General features: G+C 39.1%; 1 long non-coding RNA gene across 1 annotated transcript; it reads right to left on the bottom strand.

Moving 5' to 3' along the window:
• Positions 1-2,070: 2,070 nt before the first annotated feature.
• LOC116226002 (uncharacterized) lies at positions 2,071-22,971 on the bottom strand. Its single transcript, XR_004166193.2, has 3 exons — positions 22,878-22,971; positions 13,649-13,771; positions 2,071-2,253 (listed from the first exon to the last, which is right to left on the bottom strand). It is a non-coding gene; the product is annotated as an uncharacterized LOC116226002 (long non-coding RNA).
• Between the last annotated feature and the right edge of the window lie 1,461 nt (positions 22,972-24,432).

A 24,432-nucleotide genomic window follows, 5' to 3' on the forward strand; every position in this document is an offset into this window, starting at 1 on the left:
AATAGGCAACAGAGTTCTAAACTGATTTTAGGTGGGAGCCTTACTTAGAATGCTGTTTGGTTATACTGTACATTTGACAAGTTTTGCGTCACTGATGACACGCATTTACTATTAGAAATCTGCGTAGCCACCAGAATTTTTTTTGTTTACAAGTACTAAAATTGTCATGTGTGTTTGTCAGATCAGCCATCCAACTTGTTTCTAAAACAATGATGCATTGTTGTTTTTTTTTTTTTAAAAAAAAAAAGCAAACAACACACTCAAGGGAAAAATATACAGAAGAAACAAATTGATCACATTTACTGTACAGGTGTATCTATGAGTTACTTTCTAAATTGTGACACAGAAGAATCCACTGTGCAAGCAACAGTGATGTACAGAATGAAAGGACTCCATTCTGTATGGAGGAATTATTATGAATTCTCAACTATTCTACTGCAGAAGCTGTTTGTTTGAGACGAATAGACACTATTACACTGTCATACTGAAAGATGGTTTCTTTCAGCTAGCTCTGTCCGTGAGGTGTTTTGTCTAAAATGTATAAAAACTGGATGTCTTTATAGCTTTCAAATGAAAAGAGGTGTGTAATAATGGCAAGTGGTTAGAAACGATAAAACCAGTGCACCTTAAACACCTTTCCTCAATATAGGCAATTTATATGTTACCTGAGGGAGAAGGCAACCACCCATCTATTTCTCACGAGGGCAGTGTCATTTGTATTTGTATTTATGACTTTGTATTGTTAAGAAGAGGTATGAAATGTGAATAAAGACAAAACTGTTGAATGGATACTAACAGCCACAAGTCCCATAGGAAAACCCAGTAGAACCATTTGTGCTTTATCTGCTATATCAGTTGACTTTCTGAGATTCTGAGCATAGAGTCTTTTGAGTTGAAAGGGACATTAAACGTCATCTAGTCCAACTCCCCTATAATGAACAGGGACACCTACAGCTCCATCAGCTTGCTTGAGATTGGTGCTCTTGATACATTTCTGCCAGGCTGATCTCAGAGTGGACTGCACCAGAATGTTTATGCTTAGGCTGATTTTCAAGCACCCAACAGAATGCAAACCAATAGCAATATATATAAATTTCCTAGTAGTTTTGCTTTTTGATATAAGAACAGAAATAATTAAAATTGTAGAAGACCTCTGACACCATGAAGTCCTACCATCAGCTCATCCCCATCATGCCTGATAATCATGTCCCTGAGTGCCACATCTCTGATCACCCCCAGGAATAGTGATTCCACCACCTCTCTGGGCAGCCTGTGTCAATGCAATACTATCCTTCAGAGAAGAAATTTTTCCTGCTATCCAACCTGAAATATATCCCTTAGGCTGTAAACTTTCTTGAGGCACATAATGTTTTGAACATAGGAGCACAGGAACTGTGTTTCTGAGACAGATCTTGACACATCAGCTTTTCCCCATGTGAACACCCTCATGCTACATGCTGTGCACCCTGTGAACTGCTCATTTCTATCCTGTATTTCTTGTAGACATCTGTTCACAGCAGTGTTGAAAGTGATTTTCCTAGTTTAGAACAAAATAGTTGTCACAATCATAGCTGGATGCTGGCCTGGTGGCTAATTCTCATTAAAGAACAAGTAGGTATTTCCTTTCCTGTCTCTTGTTCTTCTTTTACAACTGTTCTCTGTGTTGAGGTGTAGCTAAGCCCACAGCTTGAATCAGTGGTTGAGCACCTGGTGGGAAGGCAGGGCCAACCCAGGGGAGCTCAGGTGTATGCAATGCCTCTGAGTGACCACAAGGGGTGGAGCCAGGATCCACCCCCTCCCAGAACTCATGTAAGAGTTGGCAGTGGAGGTGAGGGTATCTTTTGCTGGAGATCCCTGAACACCTGAGGCCTTCTGAAGGTAAGCAGCTTCTTTTCTTTGCTTCTTTTCTTTCTTTGTATGCCCGTGGCTGTTGTGTTTGAGTAAATCTTCACTTGCTGCAGCCTGGGACCTTGCTGCTCTGCTGATGTTGCTGTGTTTTCTATTGCATTACACTAGGTGTGAATTTAGTTGGAGGAAAATGGAGAAGAAAGAGTATGGAAATCTTATGTGTGTCATTTATTGCTGGTACGAAGAAATGTTTCTAGGCCAGTCATGTCAGCTGTTGAAAAAAGCATTGGGGAACTGTACTATTCAGCAAGCTAAACCAAGTGGGGTCAGCCTGAACATCATGTGGGGAACTGTGACACTCTTTGCTTATCTGGCGCTTTACCAGAAGAATCTTTTAATCCACACCTAGGATAAAAAAACAAAACAAAGAAAATAAAATACACTAATTGAGGAATAAATCTTTTAAGTTCATAAATATATATATATTTATATATATATATATAGGATTAGGATTCCCCCTATGCTTAAAAAAATGTTATCATTATTTTAAAACAAGATTTTTTTCCTGTGTGGATGTGCCCTAACTGATGTGCAAGGCTGTGGTGTAGCTCCACTGACCATCAGTGGCCTTCTGCGCCCTATGGGAACCTGTAGTCAATGTATAATGATGAAAAGCAGCTCGGTTGTTTGAAACAGAGTGATCAGAAGACAAGGAAGAAGTTCTGACACAGGAGTTTCTCTATGTGAAACACTCATAATCTGTTAAAATACAGGTTGCAGTATCAATAGTTCCAGGGAAATGGGAGTACAAGATTAAATATATTGTTTTAATTATGGAGAAGAGGTACAGTATTATGTTGGCTTAACACCTAAACATAAACTAACGTGAGAACCTTTATTGTGAGATTTATGCACGTGTTGATATTTCCCATTTTTAATCATCTGGGGATTTATTTTTGGCAGATTATCTTGTAGTTACTGATTATTTTAATTTATGCCATCCACACTTCCTTGTGCAGTTAGTTTGACTTTCTGCTGGAAGTGCTCATCTTTCTTAGTTTATGTTTAAGCTGTGGGTGCCAAGAGTGCTTTGGATCTTCTATCTTTGGGGCACACAGCCTGGCTTTATTCTGAATGCATGCCAGGAATAAAACCCATCCAGTGTAAAGGCAGCAGGTAGTGAAGAGCTATAAAATGTTCCTGGTATCAGACAACCAAAAAGGCAGGACCTTGAATGCATACCTTACCTTCCCTGCTGCTACACAAACACTATTTAGTATTATTGCACTCAGAAGAGTCTCAACTTGCAATTTTTTTTTTAATTTTATTGCCACTTAAAATTTTACTTACTGATTTGGCCATTGAGAAAAATAAGAACAAATAAACAGTTAAGAGAACTGACAGGGAAACATTTCTCCCCCTACCCATTCTCAGCTCCAACCCAGTTTCTCTCCACTCCCTTAGTCTCAACTTTAATTGCTTTCACTGTGAGTTATACTCAGCCTGTATCAATCCCTTCAGTAAGGGAGCAGCACGGGAGTTTGGGGTTGTGCACATAATGGTTTCAGTCTATCATTCCTCGCTTTTTTTATTTGTTTTCCTCTGCTCTGGTATGAGTTACCCACAAATTGTCATCCATTTTGAATCACCCCTGACCCTCTGTGGGATATTCACAGGACACAGATTCTTCACAGGTGTCCCTGCCCTGGTGTGAGCCATCCACAAGTTATAGTCTCTTTTGGACCATCCCTATCCCAGTGTAAGTCTCCCACGAGCATAATCCCTGCTTGGAGTGAGGCACTCCCTTCCATGAGGAACTTTGAGCTTCTCCTTTAATATGCCTCTTGTATCCCTAACTCCCACTTTTCCCCCAGGCAGTTGCCACTCTTTCTAAAACATGTTTGAGTGGCTGTGTGCTCCTTGGGCTGAGATTTTGGCTGTCAGAGCTGAATAGAAGCAGCTGTGCATCACCCAGGGCAGCTCTTGGCCTTCTCCCATACAGATCACCTCTGCTACTGAAATCCTGCAGATTTTCTCCTAATAGACAAAGGAGAATGGATTCTGGACTACAGCAATCCAGCTCACTGAGGATGGATAAATCCTCCTCCAAAAGATGAAGGAGGGAAAAAAAATCTACAAATATATATATATTTTTTACCATTCTCCTTTTAGTGACTTCTTCTGATATTACAAAACTACACCATGTATATGAGTTTGAAAACAAGCAAAAAACATTCTACTATCCATGTCACAGATGATGACTATATACAATGTAGAAAAACTCATACAGATAACTCATAAAAGCTTTAAATCTGCCTTGGTTCCTACAGCCTTTATAGATTAGATAATGTGTTTTTGCCTTCTAAGAAGATCTGTTTTCAGGGCTGGAAACAAAGCATGCATTCTGTAACATCTCAGATAGTAACATTTTCTATTGGCCATTACAAACCTGAAGCTCTAAGTACCTCAGATTGTTCACATAAATCTTTACTTTTACAAGAGCTGAAACTGCTGGATAAGTTTACTCTTACCAGGGAAGAGACAGGGACATGCAAGGTGGAAACTGATATTTTGCAGACTGTTCTGCTTTATTTAAGCTGAGTGCCATCATAAGTCCAGGAAAAGCTACAAGGAGACTTAATTTGAAAACATAAAGGTCACTGAAGGCCTAACAAATGGGAAGCCTTTGGCAAAAAAAAAAAAAAAAAAAAAAAAAACGTGCTTGCTGACTTGAGTGCTACCTCTGAAAAGGAAAACAAACAAACCAGTATATGTTATAATCAAGTTAAATGCACAAATTCTATGTCTATTTCTTAAAGTGGCTGAGCAGACGCAATCTTTGCACTGTTTCAGCCAGCCAAGTTTATTTGCTCTTGTATGATTGTGGTGTTAATCACTGTAGTGATAGGAAATACAGATGCTGCAGAGTTGCTGATTAGCAAAGCTGGACTCTAGCTCATGCAGTAATAGCTCACACATTGCATAGCTTGCATTGAATCTACACCAGGCAATGACTTTTTAGACCTATGGGATTACAGACAGTGCTGAGACCTGAAAGCAGTGATCACCACAAGCTTTGAAACAGGAGTACAAATGTATTCTCTGAATACATTACTGAATTACCTTACTGAATTTTGTTTTGTTAAAAGGCATAATATCAGAGCACAAGCAGCTTCATTAAGTATGAGTTAAAAATTTAGATTTTAAAGACATTCATCTCCATTATAAGAAACAATGTGATTAGAAAAGATGAACAAAAAAGAATCAGAAGTGAAAATAAACCATGCCTTTTCATGGGCGGAAGTCAGAAAACAGACTTGACAGGTACTGTGGATATATTGGTATATGTGCATGTGAATATATATGTATGTATGCTTGTACACCCACACATTTATTTGCAAAATTGTTTATAGAATATGCTTAGGCAATTACATAGGGTAGGTAACTTTGTTTATGAGTATCTGATATTTATTAGTATTTATTGTATGATTTTTTATTAATAATATAATAAAGGATAGTTCTCTGATAGAGAGATTTTTCTGTCCCTACAGTTTAATTTATGAAGATACACCTATCCTCAGTGTTCCTCAGACATTCTCTAAAAATATGCCTGAACGCAGATAAGGTAGGTGTCATTCTTTTTCACACTGAATCTTCAGTGCAAGACATGTATTTGTGCTTACTCATTTATTTCCTTTTCTGTTTAACAGATAAATATTTATAGAAGGGAGACCAGCTTTTTAAACTGTCTGTGATATGATAAGAGGGAATGGCTTTAAACTAGAAGATGTGTGATTTAGAATAGATGTTAGGAAGAAATTCTTTGCTCAGAGGGCAGTAAGGCACTGGCACAGGCTGCCCAGAGAGGCTGTGGATGCTCCATCCCAAGAAGTGTTCGATGTTGGGTTGGATGGGCAGCCTGATCTGGTACAGGTCACCCAGCCCTCGGCAGGGTAATGGAGCTGGATGGGCTTTAAGGTCCCTTCCAACCCAAGTTGTTGTACGGTGGTTGATTTTTTTGTGTTGATTTCATGATTGAAGTTTGTGCTATTCTGTTGCACTGCTGTTCATGATTCTATGGTGTTGTATGCTTCTGATTATAGGTAGAGATTTTTTTTTTTTATTGCCATGACTATGCCCTGATTTTAAGGGTGTCAAAGAGCAACTAATTTCCAAATTGCTTCATTAACTTTGGGATGATGTCTATTTTTTAAATATCCTTCTAGTGAAATTTCACATAGGTGTGCTATCAGTGTACGCTGTAGTATTTTCATAGATTTCCATCTATATGTCAGCAAAGTACCTGATGGATCACCTTTGAATACATCAGACTGTAGATCTCTGAAGTGTCCCAGCTGTCCATGTTTGTGTTATTACAAAAAGGAAACATGAGTGACATGTTATTTGGGGTTTTGAGACCATGATGTTGGAGTATCACATGACAAAGCAGTGTCCAAATGGGCCATGTAACTGCTGATAAGGCAAAACTGATCAGCTCCAGCAGGATACATTTGTACCTCTTTGCATGGGTTGTTATTTTGTTTTCTAACCCAGAGACATTGAACTTACTATTATGAAAAATTAATGTTACAAGACTGAAGACAGCTTTAATAAATGTATTTTAAGTGCACGTGCATTTATCAAGAGATCTAAAGATCAAAAGTGTTACTGTTTACATATGAGGCAGCACTTTACTAGAAAATAAACCTATTATTTTTAACAAAAGTATTTTTCTCGGTTGTATGTCTAGTAGATAATTATACATATAGATTTGAGATTAAATATTGCTAGCCTGTTGTACTGCCTGATGTTCACTTACAGTACTGAAAGAGGAGCAGTTCAGCTGCAGGTTGCGATGAGATTTTTGGAACAAAGGACAAACAAATTTACCTCAAATTTCACCATTACTTTTAAAGAAGTTGAAGCAATGTGATTAATATAATCTCCCTATCAGTTTGATAATGCTGAAAAGGATGCGGAAATGTAAACATCTGTTTACTGCAGCATTGAAAACCACTACGTTGACAAATACAAATACTGTTCCAAACTGTTATCCAAGTGGAAAGGCAACTTTATTGCTTAAGAGCTGATGCATAGGAAAGGAATCTGATGGTAGAAGACTCTCTGTTCTTGCAAAGAAGATGTGTAATGTGTATGTGCATTGGCACGTGAGGTGAGATGTATTCAGCCTGGAAATAAGATTCATTTTTACCAGAACTGAGGGAAATTAAACATAGAAACAACTTTCTGAGGGAGGTAAGAAATTAAATCGAGTTCATTCTCTTTGTAGAGTTTTGCATGATGTGTATTTTGGATTATTGATGAAAACAGTGGTGAAAACTCACCGATGTTTTAGTCGCTGCAGAGCAGTGCTGCATGGAGCCAAGGTCTTTTCTGCTTCTCCTGTTCCCTTTTAAGTGAGGGGCTGGGAGGGGCAGAGCAGGATGGCTGACCCAAATGGGTGGAATTCCAGAAAGCTGTTCTGGAACGACAAAAGTTCCCATGCTGAGTCTCTGTGCTCTGAATGCTAATGCCTGGGCTTAGCTCTGCTCTTTTGGGTAAAAAGGATCTGGTCATCTGTGTGAAGTTAAAGATGTGTGAAATTGTTCGCAAAGCTGAGACTTGAGGAGGATTTATTTTCATGTGAAAGGGCAGAGAGGCAGGGAAAAACAGAAGTAAACAAGAGATGGAGACTGAAATACGAACGGAATAGTGCGATGTTTTAAAAGACAACGACCCTTGCTTTGCAAGCGAGATGTTTACTATAAATCACCCTGTTTCTTTAAGTTCTTAATCTTCTCTGAGCTCAAAATCAAACATACATACCTCTACGTAGTGCCACATTAGTATTTACTAGACATTGTTATCCTGTGAGGAACACGAAGCAGCTACAGATGGGACTCCTCAGATTGGAGGTGAACCTATGCTCCCATAGAAGTATCATGGATATGATGGTCTCATTTTAACAACTGATGTTCAGAATGCTTAGTTACAGCTCTCTTTCAACAGCAAACAGAATTCTCTTTCAGAACTGGGCTTTGTTTAGCCATATTTAGTTTAATGCGTTTGTATTATTGCAAATATGTATCTCCAATAGTCTATAATGTGCAGATCTGAATCTTCTCCTACTTAATGTTGACACATAATGACCTTCATCGAAAACACAGCATGTGTAACCCTATCCATCATTTGTTGATTTAAAAAAAAAAGTCAGGATGCAAGCTGAAGGTAAATAATATATCAAATGTAAGACAAAGAACTACTCTGTCCATCTCTTAAAATGACTGTAATATAAAAGCACTCTCATTTCAATTAGCAGTTTTATAGGCCTAGGTCATCCAACTGCAGCAGTGTGAATTTGAGTGCATTTTTAAAAATGATTATGCTCTTCACTCAATGGGGAGTATGGGTATTTGTCTTAGCTGTGATTTTAAAAACACTTTCCATAGCAAGAGACAAACTGGAAGCTGCCATTACACTTTTTGTTCTTAGTTGGGAAAATATATTAAACATTTTTAAGAAAAAAGAAAACTGAAATAATCATGGTTATTCTGTTCTTCTGTTAATGAACTGAAGTGTCTAAAAGATCTGTATTGGCTTGATACTAAATTCATGGGATGCCTACCCTGTAACTCGGGGTCCTGTCACCTTTAGTTCTTTGAGTTTGTAATGGGAGACCCATGAATCGATTCCAGATGTCTGCTGTGTAGATGAAGTTCGTGGCCAGAGGCACTGAGCCATGAGAAGGTAGATCTGCATACATTGTGGGAGACAGCACCTAGTCGCCTTGTGTGAAAAGCACCATAACATCTCACTCTACAATTGTTGGACCCCCTTAACAGAGGGAAGAATGCCTTTATTTCTTGGTTTGATTTCTAGTAAGTTCAAAGCAACTTTTATTTTCTGGTATCACAATAGACCAGAGCCAATAGTAAAGTGATTAATTTTGCTGTTGTTGCTCTGTCTCAGGAAATTGAAAGTGAGAAATGGGATCTGTATCAGTAAAAATAGAAGGAAAAAAAGAAAACCCTCATGTATTGTGTCCCCTTGTTTTTTCAGACATGCCTTACAAGCGCTGCTTGTAATAATGCATTGCAGGTGGGTTTTGCACATTGTTTGATTCTTAAACTAAGCTCGGGGTTTAACTGGACAGTCTGTCTGAAAAGGAAAGACTGTTGAGTTTTGACCATTTTCATCCAAGAGCTGTCAGAAAATCTGGTGTTGTAAGAGGTATCTGCTGAGTTGCCCATTAAAGTTCTGAGAAAATACAACTGTTGCTATTTCCTACCTCCCTTGAGCATTTCAAAGATGGATTTTAGCGCATCTGGGATGTCATAGGGTATCTTGGCTGCCTTCCAGCACTCAGGAATGTATGGGACCCTTTTATTATTTCTGCTGTGTCTCTCAGCGTTGTGCAGATGTTTGGAATACTCCAGGCATTAGAGGTCATTAGATGTCAAAGCGTGTGAAGCTGAATCCAGCCCCAAGTTACCGTGGGATGAATTACCTCTGGAGATGCTTCTCTCTTCATTCGATACAAAAGTGTTAGAGACAAATAGCCTAACTGCTCTTTATTTTCTGAAATGTAGTTGCATATTACAGTCACGGTGTCTCTGTGATTAATCTCAATATGATATCTGGCAAGCCAACAATGGGCTTTCAGAAGCACTGTTTGCTTATTCAATGCAATAGAGAAAGATACCCTAAGGAGGTTACAGTCCATGTAAAGGATGAGATGTGGCTTGAGAATACAGCAAAGTATCAGTGAGGGCTGGAAGCTGGTGGACACTTTTGCTCTATGTTGTAAACGCAGCACATAGATCCAATGTGCATTCATTAAGCAAAGTGCACTTATTCTTTTTGGTTAGCTTGGCTTTTGGGAATGGAAACAACATCAGTTTGCTGATGCCTTTAGGTTGTGACCTCTACTAGGCTTATCTGAGAACAGAGCCTGACCAGAGTTTTCTGCTGGGCTTTATTTTCCTGGCATTCTTGAGATAAAAAAAAGTCACCTCTTTACAATCTGAAGGAGTGATGTGCATCTTTTTTTTTTTTAATAGAAAATACCTATCACAAAGGGATGCACCTTCCTTTTTGTGTCTTAAATGTCTTCTATGGATTTTGACAACATATTTTTCAAGAGTAGCAAATTTTTTACTTGTTAGGTTCTTTTTTCCCCTTTGGGAAGGTAGGTTTTATTGTTACAACTGTCAAAGCCTGTTATTTTTGCCAAGATACTTGTGGAGAAGGAAAAAGGAAAAAAAAAATGGTACAAAAGCAGTAATGGAAGTTGAGAACATCTAATAGGCGGCTATTGTGAGCAAAACATTTTACTTTTGTCTCCTGGCCCTCCCTGTTTTGTTGGTTTACCTTTCCCTGACCTCTCTCAAATGTTGTTAGTATCTCTCTATAAGAGGACTATTATAGATAGATATAGAAAGCGGAGGCGTGGGGCAATTGTTAGTCCATTTCCTTCACCTATGGCAGTGTGCTCCCCTCAGCCTTCTATTTTAGCATGGACATGATGCTTGAGACCTTGCTCAGAACTGATAATACTGTCCTGCTAAATAATATGACCATGAGCCAATCATTTTACCCCATAAATGATGAACAACCTGAGAGCCCTTAAATTCTGATTTTCTTAACAAGGCTGGGCAAGGGGGAGTGATACTGAACTGAAAAAGAGGAGATGTTGATTAGATGTCAGGGTGAAACTTTTTACTGAGGTGTGGTTAGGCACCAGAATAGGCTGCCCAGAGAAGTTGTGGATGTCCCATCTCTGGAGGCATCCAAAGCCAGGTTGGATGGGGCCCTGGGAAGCCTGTTCTTGTGTTTGATGTAGTAGTTGGCAACTCTGCCTATGGCAGGGATGTTAGACCTAGATGATCTTTGAGGTCCCTTACAACCAAAGCCATTCTAAGATTCCATGATTTTTTTTTCTTTTTGTTCTATGACTGCATCTGATCTTCCCAATTCCTTCTAAATACTGAGAAGCTTGAGTGACTACAGTCACAGGGTGGATTATGTAGAGTAATTATTGGAAATAACTAATTGGGATATTCATCAGTAACAACAAAGACAGGTATGGTTATAGTCACACAAGCTCCACCTGAAAGTTAAAAAATAGTAGAAAAATGGCTTGAGAGAAGGGATTTTGGGGAAGGTACCATTGGAGACAAGTCAAGTAGTTCTGGAACCAGTCAGTGAGCTGAGCCTTGCTTCCCTCCCCATCATAGCAACAATTATTGGGTAAGGTTTGTGCGCTCAGTTATACTGAGTGCTTCCCCCAGAAAATATAGAAATTTCTATGGTTATTCCTTAGTTTAATGTGTTTGTGGTTGACTGCATTATTCACGTTATTGGTACACAAGCTTCGCAGACAGTGTATTTATCACCAGAAATTCAAAAGAATCTGTTGCTCCAATAAAGAGCACAGTTCTATAGGGTAGTCATAAGAGTTCTCATTAGGCATGGTCAAGCTCCTTAAGAGTTGTTGTATGAGTCCATTTGAACAGATAAATGGAAGTGCTAGGCACGATGGATAAATTCATATAATCATTAAGGCTGGAAAAGACCTCTAAAATCATCTAGTCTGATCATCCACCTACTACTAATATTACCCTCTAAACCATGTTCCTAAGTTCTGTATCTACAACTACCCTTTACTTAAACACATTTAGGGATGGTGACTCAACCATTTCGTTGGGCAGCCTGTTCCAATGCCTTACCACTCTTTCTGGGAAGAAATTCTTCCTAATATCTAACCTGAACCTTCCTGGCACAACTTGAGATCATTACTTCTTGTCCTATCACTGTAACCCATGAGAAGAGACCCACCTCACCACAGCCTCCTGTCAGGAAGTTGTAGAGAGCTGTAAGGTCTCCCCTGAGCCTCCTCTTCTCCAGACTGAAAAATCCTAATTTCCTCAGCTGCTGCCTGTAGGGCTTGTGTTCCAGACCCTTCACCAGTTTTGTTCTTAAGAGTTCTTATTGGGAGTGGCCAGTTTTCCTAAGATTAGTCATACAAATCCAATTTGAAAACAACTGGGCTTGTAGCACTGAAGTAGGTATTAACCTTTTAATGCAACACCACTTACACTCTTCCTGGCTCTGAAGGTAAACTGGTGTATCTCATAGTCAGATACCCCTGTTTTTTTACTTCTCCTTCTTACTGTTCCTCAGTGTTATGTACGCAAAAAATGTATTCAATAAACATGTTCCATGTACTAAAACAGACAAGTACAAATTCTTATATAGAGAGAGGCAAAAATCTGCAAAGTCTCTCTAGCCTAATGTGAATGCCATTGAGTAGAGATACAACTACACAGGTATTACACTTGAGAATTGGTCTCGAGTAGAATAATGAAGTGCAGTGTGGTGGCTCAGACATGACTCTGTGAGCCTGCAGACACAGATAATACTGAGGACTGGCATTCATTTGCACATGCTGTGATTTTGTTTGATTTTGTTTTCTTTTTGCTTTGTTTGTTCATATACATGCTAGACCTCTTGGGTGGAATTTGTCTGGCCAAATGTAACTATCTAGAACTCATCTAATTATCTTAATCATCTCTTCATAGTTGCAGAGAGACATTTGTGGGCGATTCATCTCTTCCTCAGATGTGATTCCTCTAAAATAGGTCAGGGGAATGGAATCATTGACTATGAAGAAAGAAAACCTGAAGTACTGGCTCAGATGCTAGTATCTGTTCTACAGAAACCTAGACTAAATGTGGCTAAGCATCCTTCTCCTCTGGGTCAGAGAGCAGACAGTATTGAGGAAATTTACCATGACTTCTGTGATGGGCTTTTTTTTGTGGCTCATATATGTGGATCTGTCCAACTGAAGTGAGACACCCAGGTGAAATAAAAAGATTGAGATTTTAGGCATACATAGAGGAAAATCTGCTTTCAGTGAGACAATAAAAATTTTCCATTCCTTTTTGTATTTTCCAATTGGACTCCTCCTTCCTTGTTTGTATTTTGTGATGTCTTTTATTCCAGTCAAAGAATCTACTTTTGTGTTCTATTTTGGAGTATAGTAGAAGGCATATTTTTGGAGGTTTGTTGTAATTAAAAAAAAAAAGAAAAAGAAAAAATCCACAGAAACTTCATGTCCTGGACCAGCATTTGAACTGAAATGTTTTAAGGTACTGTCCTTGTCCTCTTCCAAAATAGCTCTAGCAAAGTGCGGGCAAAAAAGCTCCTCAAAGTTACGTTTAGCTCAACATAGTCACTTTTGAGTATTTTTGTGTGCGACTCAACCACTAGCATCAATTTATGCTCAGTCTTGCTTATAGGAGAAGCAAAACCCAGCAAAGAATTGTCAAGTGCTTGAATAAGTTGCAGTAAGCAAGAATGAAAACATTACTGCAATGGTAGATACCAGCCAATGGTAGATAGGCTACTGTGTGGTATTTGAGCATTTTTTTCTGAAGGGTTGGTAAAGAGTGCCAAACATTTTTCTTGCAGAAGCAGTGTTTGCACCCCAGCATTCTGCTTCATGGATTGTTTGGTTTCATGAATGCAATTCTGTGAAGAAAAGGGTATTACACTTTACAAGTTTTAAATACATTGCTTAAATTACATTTTTTTTTCTAATTGGAGGGCTGAGAATTCAAGTCTCATCCATTGGTTAGTGCTAGGGAAAAATAAAGCTGATGCAAAGCAATTTTATCTTTGTTTCTGCAGATCTGTTTTCTGCTCTTGGTGTGTACAGGTCTAATTTTCCTTTTGTTTAGGTGAGGGGTAGGAGATGTCTCTTATCTGTAAATGACACTGACCTTTAAAAACAACTCACCTGATATATTTCTCATGTTATCCCTTCAGTGAAACTGGGCTAATGATATGCTCTTGAAGGTTGAGCTTGCAGGTCTGTGTGTTCAAGTTCCAACTGCCAGGTACTGTAGAAGTTGGCTGTTGTCTGAAAGGCAGTAGACATGATACTGAAAGTCTGAAGTGATAGGAGGGCTTTTAAGCTGCATGGTTTTCTTCCCAGTTAAAGTATTTTTTTTTTTTTCCGTAAGAGTCTTCTCACAACTAGAGATGTTTAACCAGTTTTGGTTATTGGCCTTAACATTGGAGAGCCTTATGAATTCCAGTGTTTAAGAATACACAGCTAAATGTGTGGGAACCAAATCAATGCTCTCATTTTTGACCTTCCTAGTGCTTTTTGAGACTCTCCAGTGTTTCAACACGAGTCCTGTGAAAGAGTTGCTCTAAAACAAGGGACAGTAAGGAGTACTCAAAACACATTGTCAGCAATGGAAGCTTCCATGTGCCTTATTCTCCAGCTGAGTTGAAGGTTCTATCAGGCTTCGTTTGCTGCTTAATTAAAAGAATATCACACAGGTCCTGTCCGAGACAGTAAGAGCGAAGTTGCGCAAGTGCTAATTCTAATGGAATTTTTTTATTTTATATGGTTGAAAGAGTTGTGATGCATGAAGGCTCTTGTAGGCTGAAAGAGTATCTCTGGGGATCCTCCATTACAGAACAGTGACAGATAAGCTTATTGGGGTGCCCTGATGTCACATTTGAGAGGCACAGTCATTGGGACCAAAGGTACCCGTGTTAAATCAGGTTAATGGAACAGTAAATGAATCCTCTGTTTCAAGACCTGAGACCCACCACTATTAGAAAGAAATTTACTAACACAGTAGAAACCTTTTTTCCCAAGATTCAAATAAAGAAAATACATGATGTCCTAGAAGGATTGTGTCTTTCCTCTCTTCTTTTTCCTTCACATTAAATGGAGAGAAAAACTATTCTATGAATACACACACACATGCATGTAAGCATATATCAATTCTAATTCATTCAGTATCAAATAGTTGAACGTTTGAGTACACAAACATCTTAAATCACTACATGATTAAAAAAAATAATCTGCTTTGTGCAAAGTTCATGAGCCAAGCTGCCAATCCAGATATCTGAGGTGGATCGATTGCTTAACTTTATTCATATTTCTTATGATAGTTTGCCTTTACTGAAGTATAAAATGACACATGAATGCTTTGTGAACTTTTTCTTATCTCCTTAGATCTTTAATTTGGAAATAAATTTAAGCAATAGAAATTAGTAAGGCTTAAGGATAATTTTAAGTACTTTAGAGAATGGAGAAGGCAAAATCTGTATCTGAATCTGGTCTATAGAGTCAGACCATTGACATGTCACTGCACACAAAGTTGCTACTGCTGCCTTACAGCATTAACCTCACCTCTCTCTCATTTAAAAATCCTGCTCTGTTTCTGCTGTGGGTTCCATACAGAAGGTAACAGTGTCCTTCATGGAAATGGAAGACCAGACAAATGGGAAAAAATACGGGATTATGGACTCGATGAGGAGAGTCTAACTATAAAAAAAAAAATCTCAGAGCTCACAAAGCCCATGTGTTTGTTTCTGGCTTGGATCTTCGTTTGTGTAGCTTCTATATGATCCTTCACTTGTGGAATATATAGAACAAGCTTGGTAAAAATAAGCCATGATCTCTGGCTTGTCAGTGATTATCTGGAAGAAGAATACAGAGAATCTGGAAGCCATCCAATGAAAACAAATTATGGAAAAAAAGACCTGGAAATAAGCTACGCTTTTTTTTTTTTTTTTTTTTTTTTTTACAGTGCTAAAAACTACTTACTAATAACTTTATTTTGCTTGTTTACTTCTCCCTAGTGCTTAATTATTATTTTTAGAGATTTAGGCTTTATTTCATCCTTTTAACATAACAACTGTCGCTTGAGTTGAAGAAACTGAAAGGGTACAATCTGCAATACACAGCATACAACTGGTTGAACTGCTCACAGCAGAGAATTCACTGGCTCAGTTAAGCCTTATTATCTCACTGAAAACTGTCCAGAAACAGACTTCGATTATCATGAAATTGTTAATTACTCAGAACTATTGGACAAACATTTTATAGAAACTGAGTCTGACTTTTGGGCTGGTCTCAAGTTGTTTGTTATTCACCACTCTGAGCTACTGCGATGTGCTGGTGGGACAAATAGGATCTCTAGTCCTTTAGATGTAAATCGCCAGCAGATGAGAAGCCAGTAGATGGTGCTCAAGGATGTGGAGCTAACTTCTGTGGTTTTAGGGAGGAAGAAAACGTCTTGCTAAGCACTGCAAATGCCTTCACTTGGCTGCGTTTTACAACTGCGTTTAGCAAGGAAGTCCCCTGATTCTCTGGTTTCCTACACTTCTGGTCTGAAATGTTTGAAAAGAAGAAAGCTGGGAGTAGAGCAGTTGCTACAGAGTTCTGTATGTGAGTTTGTGTTGCCAGGAATACTTGCAGATCTGCTGGAGAGCAAAATCCTGGTGTGGAATAAAGCTGAGGGAGAAGGGCAAACTACATCCAAAGATCTCTGCTTTTTTTTTTTTTTTTTTCCCCTTCTCTTTTCCCTTGATTCTACAAAGATACTTTAAACGTTCTCATTTATACGATGGCAGCAGCATCAGTGTCTTTTCAGTCTTTGCTACACACGTTTCACTCACTTCCTTCAAAACCCTTCCACCATCATCTTTTAGGAGTGATGAATACACTGTGTTACTCTTGCTTTCTGAAAGACTCATTCCACTTGAAAATTAATGCAGCTAAATCTACAGGCATTTCTGCCTCAGATGTACAAATCCTTAACTACCTGTTTTCCCTCATTGCTAGCTTGGAACATTTAGATTTGTGTAACCAAATCAGAAGTCTAAAGAGAAATTTGGTAATTATTTTGTAGTATATGAGAGGTTGCTGCAAAGCAGGAGCTCATGAATTCTCTATGTGTATTCCACACAGTCCAAGTTTTAACAAGTTGAAGTTAAGCAAGGGATATTCAGTCTGAATGTTTAGAAAAGCCTTTACAACTCTACCCTTTGAAAAGCATCAGAGAGACCATGTATCAACAGATTTGAAAACATAGACTAGAAAACTATGTTAGTTATGGAATAAATAAACTTATTCAGTTCTAAGGAAAGCATATGCATGTGTATCTAAGTGATCTGGATGAGTTCTTAAAATCTTCCATCCTAAGTTGTGGTTTGATCTTCCTAGTCACCAGAGATTGTCACCATTGGTTATTTCCACAGTTCCACAGATAGATTCTTTGATTATAAAATGTGGGCCAAGGATTGAACCTGTCCCTACAGTCTTTTTGTCTGATATTCCTCTTCTATTCGTTTCCTTTGTTGTCCAATACTATTCTGGAGTTCCAGCTTTTGGTAGGTAGGCAGGAGGCCTGCCTGTGTGCACCAGCACTCTTTTTTTTTGTGTATGTGAACAGAAGATAAATGCACACCAAACTTTAAACATGCAATTTGATCACATGTATATTCCATAGTGGTAACTTACCGAGTAATATAGAGAAGGTTTTTGCAGTCTGTCTTTATGATACAAACTCCTTTTTGTGGGTAAAGTACTTGCACTATTGATTTTAATAGAACTTTGAACAGTGAGGATAAATTGTGGTAAAGCTGCATGATGCTGCATCTTTTTATGCAGCAGACTAAGACTAAAATGGCTGTTGGTATATATTCTGTGGCCAGAACTCTATTTTATGACCAATAAAGGCAACAATTCCATAATACATGGGGTCCAAGTGCAATAAAGAGGGCTTTGGTATCATAGATTTCACCAGGATGCTGAGCATTAAAAATGTTTATGATGTTGAATATTATAGTGGTATATTGCTTAAAAAACGTACGTGAAAATAGGAAGAGGATTTTATTTGCAGCAGCATTTCAGGAAGGTTGTGGTTTGCTCAGAGAAGTGTACATCCATGTTATAACATATAGAGTCACAGAAGATTTCAAGTTGGAAGGGACCCATAAGGATCATCAAGTCCAACTCCTGGTTCTCCATGACCACCTAAAAATCGCACAATATGTCTTAAAGTGTTGTCCAAATGCTTCTTGATCTCCAGGAGCTTGGTTCTAAGACCACTGCACTGGAGAGACTGTTCCATGCCCAGAAAACTGATAGCCAAATATCTAAATAGTTTTGTGTTCCTATTACTGTAACAGTTTAATCTGTATCACTTATCCCATTTTCTCTTTCTAATATGTTGTCCAAATACAGGCATGTGTAGGAGATGTGAAATGAATATTCTTTTATACATTTAGATGTGGCTAATACCTCAAGAAAAAAAACTGATTTCTTTGGGGTTTTACGTATGGTCCTTTGTAGGTTAAATGGAACTCAACATAAGTGAAGAGTTTTGACTCAACCTTAGCTCACAGTGAAGAAAAAGTCCTGTGGTATCCTTAGATCTAGATGTCTTCAGATGGGCAGTGCCTTGCAGCACACCATAACCATATCGTTAGACTTGATTTCATTTATGGCTCTTCCCATTACACTCTTAGCAAGAGCCAGGTCAATGCACTTTAATGTTTGAATTTAAACCATCTGTTGGTATTAGATCAGATTTCATGCAGAGTCAAAATCTACAAAGCAGGTACAGTCTCAACAAATAGGCACTTTTTATGCAGTGTTGACTTGTGTTAATTTTTTTGTTAGGATGATTTTATGTGTAGGTAGGGAGAAAAAAACCTGCGCTGATCACATAGTGAGGCATGATAACAGCACAGGCTGAAAGGACAATGGATCAGTAGTGAAATTCTGGCTTTTGGACAAGGCAAGGAAAAGACTATGCTGTTTAAAAGCCTGATTTGTGCATTTGTATACATCCATGTACGTACACACAAATGTGCGTATTGAGAAGAGCCACAATGAGATCTGCATGTTTAATTTCATTTTACTGTAGTGCAAGATGAAGGCTGGTGTGGTAAAGGTGTCATGGCAGGTTGAACGAAAGATTTGTAAGACTCTCTAGATGAAAGGGGAAAATGCTTACTTGTGTACATTCACTTCTACAATGTGTTCTAAACAAGCACTGTTCCATGAAAAAAAAATGGCTTCAATGGATTGCATAAGACAGATGAAGCAAGAAAGGAGAAAATCAGACTCAGAGAAGTGATTTACCCAAACTGATGCAAAATTTAGTAACTAGATCAGTGCTAGAACCCAGGTTTGCTAAATCTTCAGGTCACACTGTCTTGCGACTGAAAAATGGCAAAAGAAATTAATCTCAAGTGTCGAAGGATTTTTAATTCTGATCTGCCAGTCTACTAAAACAAGAAACTTGCACATCAAACATTCAAATGGAAAATAAACACTTGAAAGAAAAGAAGTCTTGCAGCAGAATTTGTTAGAAACAGACTCGTTGCTATCTACCCATCAATCTGTTTTGCTTCGTTTTTACAATGTTATGAATTTATGAGAATAATTGTGGAGTGGGAAGAAGAAAGAAAATTCTAAAGAAGTAAGCAGCGAGTGGATAGAACATAAAATTCTCAGGTGTTTCAGCATGAGTTGTACATAGTGACAAACTGTTCTGCATTGCTGTTGTAAATCTTATTTTTTGTTTAATAAAGTTTGTACAATCTGTTGGTTTTTAAATTAACTGCATGACTGGCTCAGATTTCAGTCATGACACTTAAGACCATGAAACATAATCACTGGCTGTGAATGAACTGCAGGAACGTGGAACTGGCAGAGACTGCAGGAAATGTGAAAGGAAAACTTGTCATTTTACTGTCAAAACAAGACAGCAAGAATATATTCCTAAATAACTTCCCTACTGCTTTTTTGTTGTTGTTGTTAAGGATTCTACGTATAAGATAGTTGCTTACCTTTTTTCTATGTTTTCACTTCCCAAGAAGACAGACCTATTTATCTTCGATTTGATCTTTTGATATTAATATTTCACGTTCGATCGTATTTGGTTTTCAATATTGTAAGTTAATACTGAAAAACGAGATTTTAAAATCAGAGAATCATAGAATTGCTCAGGTTGGAAAAAACCTTAAAGGTCTTCAAATCCAACCACAACCTAACCATACTACTCTAACTCTAACAACCCTCTGCTAAATCACATCCCTGAGCACCACATCCAAACTGTTCTCAAACACATCCAGGGATGGTGACTCAACCACCACCTTGGGGAGTCTATTCCAGTGCTTAACAGCCCTTTCTGTAAATAAGTTTTTTTCTGATATGTAACCTAAACCTCCCCTGTCATTTCACTGTCTGATTAAAAAAGCAAAAATGAACACGTCAGGTGAGGTTGGTAGATTTATATTTATGATTCTAATCTTTTAATATACAATTAAGTGTGAAAATAAAGTCATTAAAATAAAAATAAGATAGACTTGTCACATTACTCTTCTTGTCTAGCTGGTGTCTATGAGCATCAGAAGTTCTAGTTTACATTATCAATAAATTGTGTTAGTCATTTAACACATTCTCTGTAATAACAGATAATTTCAGTATGGTCTGAATAACCACACCTCTTCACTAATTTCTGAAGTGTTGAAAACCTTTTAGGAATTCTCTATGCAATTTAAGGAAGAGGGCAGAGGGCTAGAGTAATAAAACCTGATTGAGCAGAACTGCTGTAGTACTTCTGAGGAAACTTCCCTTTCTATCATTTGCTTTTGCATCATTTGTTATTAGATGCACAGCAGCAAAGTCAAGTATCTGAACACATCTTATGGTCTCATTCCTTCTACAATGAGCAGTGATGTATCTCCAATAACTTTATATGATGATGTATTAGTTCATTTTGGTTGAGGAAGTTTCCCCAAACTTCAGTGCCACTGTGATTCTGAGTAGCATGGGTGGGACTCATCAGAGTAGAAAACCAAGCCTTCTGCAGTCAGATGGTAAGGTAGCATCCTATAGTTAGGCATCACCCTAACAGTATTGTTTGTCCTTTTGATGCTGGAAGTGTTTTTCTGAAATACTAAAAATATTCATATATTGAAAGCAATACAGTACTTAAAATTGTCTTGCCTCTACTTCTGCTGTATACTGGGCACGTAGATCTTGTCCAGAGAAGAGTCTGGAGGGTTGGAGATTCATGATCCTTGAGGTCCCTTCCAACCCTGGCAATTCTGTGATTCTTTTCACGTCTATTTGGACATAAAAACTAGGGAGAGTGCTCGTGATTGAGTGATTCCCATGATGCTTTACATAGCAGAAGGAATCATTTGGAGTACAAGTGAGAGAAGAATGGCACTTTAAACCTTCATGTGCTCCTGATGGTTCCTTCCTTCCATGCACAACACTGACTCTAAATGTATGAATTTGGCTACATATGTATTCCACCCATATTGTCATCTTCTCATGATGAGGTTTGCCTGTTAAGTAGAAAGACAAACTTGCATTACAGAAGCAGAGAAGCTTAGAGGCTCAATCCAGTACAGGTCAGCTAGTTTTACTTTAAAGTTGTGGTGTTCTGGGTCTTATGCAGGATGAGATATGGGTGTGAACGTTATGGACGGGTGTTTTTCCTGGGTCCATTATTTACCTGCTGCTGTGCAAGCGAGCTCTTCTTTTCTGTACCTCTGCTTTTATTGTTCATATCTATCTGCTTTACAAAATCTGTGATTTATTTTCTTGTTTTTTAATTGTATACTAGAAGGACTTATCTCAGCATTTATCTTATCATCTGATAGGGATTGGTTGTGTATGGGGGAGTTTGCAAGAATTATTAGCATCTCACCAAAACCAACCAAACAAAAAATACCCGAAGAAATGAATACAGCAAAGCCAGCAGAGCATATTATCTTTTGTTTGTGGAGTCTATCCTTTGTCCCCATTTTGTTCAGTGTTGATTGGATGGGGTTAACATTCTCACCACTAATGGAAGCGCTCTGCTACCTGTCTCAGCAGTGCTCCGGTGTTTGTTGCTGCACTGTGAATGTATTGCTCCAACAGATGCATTTTCTCACCCTCCTGGTTGTTACCAGAGCAGTGGTAGCCCTCACAAGCTATATAGTCAGTGCCTACAGCAGAAAGATGACAAAGGGCTTGCAGACAGAGTATCTGCATGCTGTTACCCTTTCAAAGAAGTCCCTATTTTGTCTAACTGCAGAAGAAGCCATTTTTTTTCCTTCAAAAGATCTCTGTAAACAGTGTCAAAGTATAAGGAAGTTTGTGTCTAAATGTTTTTTTGAAGTAGGTGCAATGAGATTACCTATTTTTCAGGAAGATATGTGTGTCCAGCCAGTAAGGAAAAACTGCTGGCTCAGGCTTCACCTCCATTAACACAAGTTCAGCCCCTCAGAAAAATCCTGCATCAAGCCATAGTTTCAACTTGCAGATGGAGTTCTTATCTCAGGAGTGAAGTCTCTGATCTCTGAAGGCACTCTTACCTCATGTGGGGGTGACTGTCTGCTTTGCTTTCCAAAAGTGACACTTCAGAGCCCCAGCGTGCTCTGTACAGAGCCCAGATAAGGCCAAGCTTACACTGACTTTATCCATATTTATTCTACAGGAGTCTTTTTTTAGGTTGCAAGCATGCTTAAAAATGAAACTAAATAAAAATGGGCATTTAAATGTAACCGTGTTCTGCTAAGTGCAGTGTACTGCAAAATTTACTCCTTGGCATGGAAGAAAATACAAAAAAACTGTATGTAGTGGAGGAAAGAATACTTTATTTTTAAAATTTTGGCCTGCCAAAACAGACCTGCATGGCTGGCTGACTGGAGTTGTGACCCCTGCCTGCCTGCCTTGGCTGGCATTGCAGGCCCTTCCTGCCTGCCTTGCCTTTGCTGGCTGGCATCGCGGCCCCTGTCTGCCTAACCTTGGCTAGATGGCTGGCTGGTGTTGCAGCACCTGCCTACCTTGCTTTGGCTGGCTGGCTGGCATCGTAGCCCCTCCCTGCCTAACCTTTGCTGGCTGGCTGGTGTCATGGCCCCTGCCTGCCTGCCTTGGATGGCTGGCTGGCATTGCTGCCCCTGACTGCCTTGCCTTGGCTGGATGGCTGGCATCACAGCCCCTGCCTGCTTTGCCTTGCCTTTGCTGGCTGTTGTTGCAGCCCCTGCCTTGCCTTGCCTTGGGTGGCTGGCTGGCGTCGTGGCCCCAGCCTTTCCTTGCCTTGGCTGGCTGGCATCTCAGCCCCTGCCTGTTTTGCCTTGGCTGGCTGGCTGGCTTCACAGACTCTGCCTGCCTGCCTTGGCTGGCTGGCTGGCTTCGTGGCCCCTACCTTTCTCCTGTGGGTGATTGGCATCACAGTCTCTGCCTTCTTCCCATGGCTGGCTGATTGGCTTCCCATGGCAGCCCCTGCCTGCCTGCCTTTGTTACCTGGCTGGCTTGTGTCACAACTGATGTTCTGACATCAGGGTCCTCATATTCATAGCAGTTGTCAGGGAAGTGTCTCGTGACTTCATAAGGTCATGGTGTTGTGACCCTAAGAATGTCCCATGATAACCAAAACATGTCTGTGTTGTGCTGAGGGATGCTATGTCCTGATTGTTGCCCTACTTGTGACCAGTGGCAGTCTGTGGGGCTCCATTTTAAGGCCGTTTCTCTTTGTTTTCTCTATTGCTTCCAATAATGTTCTGGAAGTTGTGTTAAGTAAATTTTTGGATGATGCTAAGCTGGGAGGAGCATTGACTCCCTTGAGGATAGGGAGGCCTTGCACCAAGTTCTTGGCAAATTTGAGGGTTGTCCCATCTGCCTGAAGAAGAGCATGTTCTGGGTTCTGCACATGGGATGGGGCAGTCCTGGATTGAATGTATAGATTTGGGAATGAGGGACTGGAGAGCAGCCCCGCAAAAGGGAATCTGGGTGTTCTGGTTGCTGGCATCTTCAATCTGATCTCAGAGAAATTGGTCACTTGTTCATAGTCTGCAACAGAAAAAGGGAACAATAGCTTGGATGCTCTGAGAGAGAAATAATTGCCACAGATACTGAACTTTTTTATTACTAGAAATGCCTCAGATAAATCCCTCTCATCTCTTACGTAATAAATTTTAATTTACCTTAAGTCAATCATTATTTGTTCAGACAGCCTTGAAGGCAGCACTGATCGCACTTCCACAAGATTGCATGTTGTGTAAGGTTAGAGTAGGAGCCACAAATACTATGAAAATCCCTCTTATCCAAATTAAGGGCTATATGGATTCAGGGTAAAAACAGGTAGACTCCAATGGTAACTTTAGCTGCTAATATGGCAATCTATCCAGGGAGACATCACAATAGAAAAGAGGACATTATTATCGACGAACCTGCCTGGAAGTAGCACTAGCCCTATTCCTGGCTTTGTTATAAAACACTCTAACACTTTATGGCTATCATATAGACCATACATCCCCTGATTTAAAGCGAAAGAACTATGATGTGTGTAGGATAGGTTAATGAAGGAGACAAGAGCTGTAATTTTGTAAAACTATACTCCTAAACAATGTTGTATCCTCTATCTTAATACCTGAAATAGAAAAGGGGACTCAAATGCTGAAGTTAATATGTAAGTCCCAAACAGACTGTCTTAATAATTACTTGACAAAGCTCAGGGAAGAAAAGCAGACTTTAAAATACCAAATCAAAAACACCTGTTTGAATGTTGACATATAGCAGGCTAAATTATTTCGAAAAAAAACCTGAAAGCAATTGAGCAAGCAGTATGATGGTTAAAATCACCAGAGGGAACGTGTAAGGGCTAATGTCATGTTAAAGGTGGCTAAGACTCTGGACTGAGAAAGTTGGTTCTTTGTTGAAGATAGGAGCCTACAGAGCTTGAGCAGTAAGGACAGAGGGAT

Source organism: Phasianus colchicus, chromosome 4 (assembly GCF_987193195.1).
Source record: "Phasianus colchicus chromosome 4, bPhaCol1.hap1.1, whole genome shotgun sequence".
NCBI lineage: Eukaryota > Metazoa > Chordata > Aves > Galliformes > Phasianidae > Phasianus > Phasianus colchicus.